At 44.9% G+C, this 7850-nt stretch overlaps 1 protein-coding gene across 9 annotated transcripts in view; it reads left to right on the top strand.

Moving 5' to 3' along the window:
- The first annotated feature begins 3036 nt into the window (after window positions 1-3036).
- The window catches only part of LOC139053092 (uncharacterized), a 54859-nt gene continuing 50045 nt past the window's right edge, over window positions 3037-7850 (top strand). For 7 of the 9 annotated variants that reach the window (XR_011510212.1, XR_011510213.1, XM_070530240.1 and 4 more), the window contains exon 1: window positions 3037-3710. The gene's annotated coding sequence lies outside the window, so the exon portion shown is untranslated. Of the gene's footprint in view, window positions 3711-4000; window positions 4724-7850 lie in introns of those variants that run through there. The other 2 variants (XM_070530239.1, XM_070530244.1) reach the window with 2 other exon arrangements.

Raw genomic sequence — 7850 nt, 5'->3', positions numbered from 1 at the left:
GGTGACATGAATGCCCACATACAGGGTTTAGATGGCTATACCGACAATAACGGGAAGTCAATGCTAGACCTTTGCGAGCAACATAACCTCGTGATCGTGAATACAGGGCCTAAGTGTGAAGGACAGATCACGTGGGAAGTGGGAAACCGGCAATCGACCATTGATTACTGTCTGATGACAGAAAGAATTCATGATAAGTTGAGAGAAATGGTCATCGATGAGGAAGGGTTTAGCAGCATAGGGAGTGACCATAAACGCATCATTTTGAAAATGGGATATGTAGTTGGGAAAGAGAGCAACGAAAGCAAAATGGCCAGCCCAAATTTGAACGCTGAACAAATAGCAAATATAGTCACTAGAGTGGAGGAAGAAATTGGCAAGTCGCCAAGTAAGGGGTGGGAATATGGTGAGCTTCTAAGTGTAGTAACGACAGAAATACGGAAAGAGAAACAACACGTTCATTGGAAAGGAAAAAAGAAACCGAAAAGCTGGTGGAACAAGGAGATACGAGAAGCGATCGCCGAAAGACAGAAAGCATCTCGAGAGCACAGGCAGGCAAAGAAGGCGCAGTTGCCACAGGATGAAGTAACCGGTAAATGGGAAATATACCGGGAGAAAAAGTCTATGGTTCAAATACTGGTGCAAGCAAAATTAAAAGGTGAAAGTGAAAGTTGGTTGTCAGAAATACGTGAGAAAAAGAAGGCCGCACCTAGAATATTTTGGAATCACATAAAATTATTAGGCAGGAAATCAACAACAATACAACAACATATCCTAGACGAAGATGAAAACAGACTGGAAGGAGAAGCAGCAATAAATTACATCCAAAAAGTAACAGCCGAATCTTTCCAAGGCAAGGACGAGGTTGTATTTGAAGAAAAAAAGAGCATGAAAGAGACCCAAGGGGGAAAGGAGCTAGTGCTTACAAATTTAAACTGGAAGAAAGCGGAAGAGAAAATTCCTAAGCGCACAGCCACAGGGCTAGACGAGGTTCCCGTTAGGCTGATAAATGAACTGGGACCAAAAAGTAAGGAAGCTCTCGTGAAAGCAGTTGAAAAACTTTAAAAGATAGACGAATACCAGACAGTTGGCGACAAAGTAGAATGAATTTAATTTATAAAGGTAAGGGGGAGAAAGACAGAATTCACTCGCATAGACCGTTGACCATTACATCGGTAATATACAGGCTAGCAATGCAGGCAATCAAATTAAAGCTTCAAGCATGGGCAGAAAATAATGACATTTTGGGAGAGCTTCAGAATGGCTTTAGAATAGGTAGGCGTTTGGATGATAACTTGTTTGTTCTTACTCAGTGTATTGAAATATCAAAAGCAGAAAGCAGACCGTTGTATGTGGCCTTTTTGGACATTACAGGAGCATACGACAACGTAGACCGCAGCATTTTGTGGGATATTCTGGAAGGGGAAGGCTTAGGTAACGATTGTATACAGCTTTTGAGAGAGATTTACCTAGAAAATACTGTTTGCGTTGAATGGGAAGGGATGAGGAGCGCGGAGAAAGTTCATATCAACAAGGGACTGAGGCAGGGGTGCCCTTTATCCCCGCTGCTGTTTATGATGTACATGGTGAGGATGGAGAGGGCGCTAGAAGGAAGTAATATCGGGTTTAATCTCTCATACAAACAGGCAGGTACAGTAATAGAGCAGCAACTCCCAGGTTTATTTTATGCGGACGACATTGTGTTGCTCGCAAACAAGCAAAGTGATTTGCAACGTCTGGCTAATATCTGTGGACAGGAAGGCAACAATTTAGGTTTGAAATTTAGTGTTAGAAAATCAGGTGTTATTGTATTCAATGAAAACAGTGAACAGACAGTGGAGATACAGGGCCAAGAAGTACCTCGGGTAACAGAATATAAATACCTTGGTATATGGATAAACGAAGGCAACGGATATATGGAAACACAGGAAAAAACCATTACAGTCAAGGGGATGATAAATGCAGCCATAATGAAGCACAGAGCGCTATGGGGATACAATAGGTACGAGGTCCTCCGAGGTGTGTGGAAAGGGGTAATGGTTCCAGGACTTACTTTTGCAAATGCGGTTGTTTGCTTTAAATCAGGGGTACAATCAGGACTCGACGGGAACCAAAGGTCAGTGGGTCGCCTCGCATTGGGCGCTCACGGGAAGACTACAAATGAAGCTGTGCAAGGGGATATGGGCTGGACTAGTTTTGAAGTGAGGGAAGCTCGCAGTAAAATTGAGTATGAAGAACGGCTGAGGAATATGGAGGAAAGTAAATGGGCTGGGAGAGTGTTCAGGTATCTGTATAGGCAAAACATTGATTCACAGTGGAGGAAAAGAACTAGGAAGCTTACCAGCAAGTATGCGGCCTGTGGGGTGGGCAACACAGCAACAAAGAAGGTCAAGCGGAAAGTCAGAGAGGCTGAATTAATCTCATGGGTGGCGGCAATGGAAAAGAAACCTGCCATGAGTAACTACTTAAGGGGAAAAAACGAAATTAGGAAAGAAACCATTTATGATAACTCAAAGGGAAGCTCATTACTTTTCGAAGCGAGATCGGGATGCCTTAGAACACGCACGTATAAAGCGAGATATAAGAAGGAAGAAGAAGCATGTGCTTGCTGCGGTAAAGCTAGGGAAACGACGGAGCATATTTTATTAGAATGTGAAGACATCTATCCAGCGGTCGATTTAGGCACCACTGGCCTCCTTGAAGCCCTTGGGTTCAGCGGGAGCAGTGGTAAAGCAAACAGGTCCGCAATAGACATCAGTAAGAGGCGATTGGAGGATTGGTGGAAGAAAAGTAGGGAAACGACAAAGGACGGAGACGTACAAAAGCACAGTTCACAATAGGGTATCAGAAAATTTGGATGTGGTAGTTCATAGTGTTTTTTTTTTTTTCGTTGGTTAACCTAGGTAGGATATTAGAGAGCATAGTAGCAAGAGCTTGGTGGCGCAAGCCACCGCCCCGTTCCAAAGGGGACGCTCATAACATCCATCCATCCATCCATCACAAGCTGTCTGCCTCCCTCGCACAAAATCGCGCACTCTCCCTCACAGGACACACGCACGCCTTCTCTCTTTCTCCCTCGTACGCACACACACATACTACACACGCACATGTAGACACACTCGCGCACCTGTTCGCACGCGTGCATGCTGAAACACGCACTTTGCCACACGTACATGTTCACACGCGGCCAGGCATGCACCGCAAGCGCACGTACACGTGCATTAACAATCGTGTACACGCGTCGCGAATGCTCACATACACTGTTAAAAAAAAAACACGTAAAATTACAGGAACATTCACGGGACCGTAGCCGCGCGAAGCCGTAGTAGCCGCGTCCTGCTTCAACGGCTCCGAACCCGTTTCACAAAGGAATCTTATCTGGGGGCATGATAAGTAGTTAAATGTATTGCAACTAATGTGGTGAGTACCGTTATCGCCTGCGACTGCAAGAAAGCTCATCCTATATCCGTTTCGGTAATGCAGCATTAAAGTTTCAATAGAACTAACTTCTTGCTCGGAACTTGCGCGACGACACCACGACGTGGAAGAACACCGCCAGTCGCACACAGGCCCGATTTCTATCGTGGTTTCGGATTTGCGAGCCGGAGCGGTTGTGTCCCGGCGGCAACTTTCAGTTACAGCGTTTTTCGCTGCTGTAGGGTGCAACCAGCGGTGTGGACTGTACGGCTCCTCTGTCAAAGGATTGCACGGTAAGTTCGAATGAACTTGAAATCTTTGTTGTGTCGAAAAGCTGTTCATCTGCGAATCACTGACGCCCGTGCACCTGCCTTTCAATAATCGCACGCTTCTTTGCCATAGGTTAGTTTTCTAGGCCTCGTGCGAGTGCTTTTGTGACGGTCAATCGTTGACATACTTTCTGGGCATGCAACTGAACGGCTTAGCTTGCGCTATCGCCCTGGAAATTAAAATGTGTCGCCGAATCGCCGGCCAGTGCTACTCTGTACGAGCTACAACCCGCGACGGCTTTGCCACGCGCTTGAGCGTAGTAGCTCGTACTGAGAGCGATAGTATGTAGTTGATGTACTACTACCTGTAGCCCTGTGCGGGGGCGATTTACGTAGTGTGTCGTTAATGACGGCGTGCTCGTATCTCCTGCGTATATCTCGCCACTGCTAATAACGCGCGCCAGCGCGGCTAGAGATGCCACCCGCGCCTCACACGGGCGTTAGATTAAGTGCCGCTGCTCAGGACGCGTTCGAATAACGCTGGAAATAAATTCGCAAGTCGGCTTCGGTCGTCACAGCATGATTACATGTTGGTGAGGCATCGCCCACACTTTCCAACGCTGGCGGCGAACAAGGCGCTAGCTAATAAGGCTGCGCTACATCGACAAAGACGCCATTCTTACGGATCAGATGCCTTGTTGGTCGAAGACGCCCTGAGCAGCGGCGCGCCCGACGCATGTTCTCGATTACGGCGCTCCAGTAGACAGCGCGTATGGAAACGTGTATGGCATCTCTGGCCACTCGCTCGCTTGACCTGAGGCCTGTAATTCTCCGTTCTAGCGAGGCTCGAGGGGCTGCCTAAGCCACGGTGTGAGACAATATATTTTACAGATGCCCTGCAGAGAAATTGTGGATAATGGGTCACAATTCCAGTGGCAGTGAGTTTACGTGCCAGCATGCGCTAGAGGCAATGATGAGAAAGAGTTCTCATAAGTGAGGGCCGGTTAGCGGGTCGACCTGAGTGAACGCCAGTGAGCGTGAGTACATGTGAATTCAAATATGAATCGCGATTAATGTGAATTGAGTGTCTGAGGGAATGCAAGTGTGAGCGATAGTGTAACTTCCCGAGAGCTAGTTCAGTGTGATGGTGACTGTTACTGAGTATCCTAATTGAGTGTGAGTAAACTATTTGTAGTGCTGGTTAGATGCTGCAGACGTGTACGTCAATGAGTATCTGTTTCTGAGAGTGTGAGTCAGTGTAATCCTTTGTTGAATAACTGCGAGTCAATATCATTTTTCCAAGTTTGCATAGCCGGAAGTAGAAGTGGATATGGCTGTGAATTAATTTTGTACTTCTCTGAGTAAAAGTGAACGCTGCTGAATGTGCATTGTGAGCATGATAGAAGCATGAAACTTGTCTTTAATTAGGAAAAACACAGAAATATATATACTACAATATCATTTTCTGAAAACTGAGAAAACTGACATACAATTTCCTTCATTGCACCCAGCAATTTGCAGGTATAGCTGTACCCTGTGCTTTGAAATAATTTGATGAGAAATAATTTAAATATGCACTCTTATGGAACATTTTGTGTGAAGCATGTGCATTGAAGTGCTATAAAGCCTTTCAAGTGTTACGTTGGGTGTTTCCTTTCATAGTGCTCGAGTAGGTACATAGACATGAGTGTTAGCCTGATCGAGGTGAGCGAGCACATGCCTGAACATTGTCCCCGTTTCATAGGATGCATAGCCACTATAACGGCATGCGTGCACTCGTCACTTATATTGTTCGTCGTTACTTAAAAAGGACTGTTAACTCTCTGAAACATGTACCCAAATTATCGTGCCAATGGAAAAAGATGTCTTAGCATAAAGTATAGAAATGCTTTTTTTTTTTCGTTTTCTTTGCATGTTTTATAAATATGAACATTTCATTACTGGTTTAACTGATGATTTACACTACAAATAAATAGATAGGACTAATAATAATAATTATTGGACGTAAAAAATGTTTCCATAACACCTGTAACTGTGAGGTTATGAGGATATTGATAATGTAGTAATGACCTTACTATGTGCAATACCTCTCTATGATATATGAGACACCACTGCAAGAGGTGCAACAAAATTTTCCAATGATTGGAAGCGTTCTTTGAGCACACCTTGTACCATGAAGCATCATCAAGAGGTGTAGAATGCAGTGTTCCTGGCTGTGCGGCTGCATTAAAAAATTACAACATAATGCGAAGCCATATCGCAAGGTGTTATTCTCGACTGCCACCCTGTGGCCCAATCAACTTTCAAGCTTCAACCAAGCCATGCTCTGTTGAGGGCTGTGGGGAAAAAAATGGGCAGTAAAACAGCTTTAATGCGGCACCTTTAAGGAACACCTGACAGGGAGCGTGAGGACTGCTGTTTGTTGCCCAATTGATGGATGCTGTAGCAAACTGAGGACATGGACTTCACTGAAAAACCATCTTTCTGTATACCACAGGGAAAAAAGCAACGAGGCAGACGCAGCAAACATGCCTGAAAAGGAATGTGAAACGACCCCTTGTTGTAGCACCAACTTTGATGGGCAGACCAAGTTTCCTGCAGAGTTCACACTGGAGACTGAACTGCCTTCTGATATTTTAGATTCTTAGTCCAGTGTTTCCAGCCGTGACTCCTTTCTTGAAAGCCTAGCAATGTTTACCCTAAAGCTTGAGTCAAAGTACCTGATTCCCAGCTCAGCTGTGCAGGATGTAGTTGAAGGCATGAAGAGTCTGCACAGCATTTCACAAGAGCAGCTGAAGTGTGAATTGAAGACTCAGTTAATGCTTTCAAATTCTCCAGAAGAAGTGGATAGGGCACTAGAACTTTCCTTCAAGAACAGCAGCCTATCCACAGCATTGTCCTCTGAGGGTGCTCTCCGCTCAAGCTACATGAGGAACCTGTATTATACCAAGAAGCTTTATCACAACAGGTCAGTCGAAATACCTCTGGGGTTAGACTCTCGCAATGACATGCGGCATTACACTTATGTGCCAGTCAAAGAGACTCTTCGCTCCTTGCTGTCTCACCCTGACATAATGTTGAGGCTATCCTTCATCGTGGAGACAAACAAAAACGGGGTGTATCGTGAGTTCACAGATGGCTGTGCTTTTCAGAATCGTATGACTTCAAATGAAAATGTTGTTCACATTATTCCGTACCAGGATGCACTTGAAATTAACCCCCTTGGATCTGCTCGTGGATCAAAATGCTGGCTGCCTACCTAACGCTTGGAAGCCTACTGTGCTCCTTAAGGACTGTTGTTGATTCCCAGCAGTTAGTCTTACTTTACCGTGACGCAGATTTTAAGAACTTTGGTTGCAGCAAGGTCTTTGAACGACTGATTAGTGACTTGCAAGACTTTGAAGAGGGCATCATGGTTGATGGCCGTCATTACATAGGGTTGTTGCTTTTATATACGGTGACAACCTAGGAAGCCATTGCATTGGTGGCTTTGTTGAGAACTTCAGCAGAGCCTCATACATCTGTCGGTTCTGCGTTACAACAATGCAAGACTTCAAAGATGACAAGCCAGCAGAGCTCAGAACTGTTTCATCCTACACTGAGGCCTTCACTCACGCAAAAGAAAATAAAGCTGACTTTATGGGTGTGAAGCATGACTCTCCATTCAACAAGCTCTCCAAGTTTCATGTTTGCCTTCCCGATCTTCCACCATGTCTTGGGCACGACCTATTTTGAAGGCGTTGTTGACTATGACCTTGCATTAATGATCAAGCACTTGGTGAAGACATTGAATTGGTTTTCCTACCACCACCTTAATACTACTATAGAGTCAAAATTTAAGTACAATCCGTGTCACCAGAAAAACAAGCCAGCACCAGTGAATTAGAAGGGCACAAGGCTTGGAGGTCAGGCAATGCAAAATTGCACACTTCTGTTACTTTTTCCAATAATGGTTGGCGACATGGTACAGGATGCAGGCAATAAAGTGTGGTGCCTCCTTTTGACCCTCCGGGAAATTGTTGCACTTGTAATGGCCACTGCTATTTCTGATGATCAGTTGTCATATTTGAGCCTTCTGATCAGTGATTATCTTTACCATAGAAGAAGGTTGCTTCTTACAGTTTCACTCCGCCCAAAGCACCATTATTTGTCTCGTTACCCTGA

This window comes from Dermacentor albipictus, unplaced genomic scaffold (assembly GCF_038994185.2).
Source record: "Dermacentor albipictus isolate Rhodes 1998 colony unplaced genomic scaffold, USDA_Dalb.pri_finalv2 scaffold_68, whole genome shotgun sequence".
NCBI lineage: Eukaryota > Metazoa > Arthropoda > Arachnida > Ixodida > Ixodidae > Dermacentor > Dermacentor albipictus.
The sequence above is the reverse complement of the archived record's forward strand: the minus strand, read 5'-3'. Positions and strand labels throughout refer to the sequence as shown.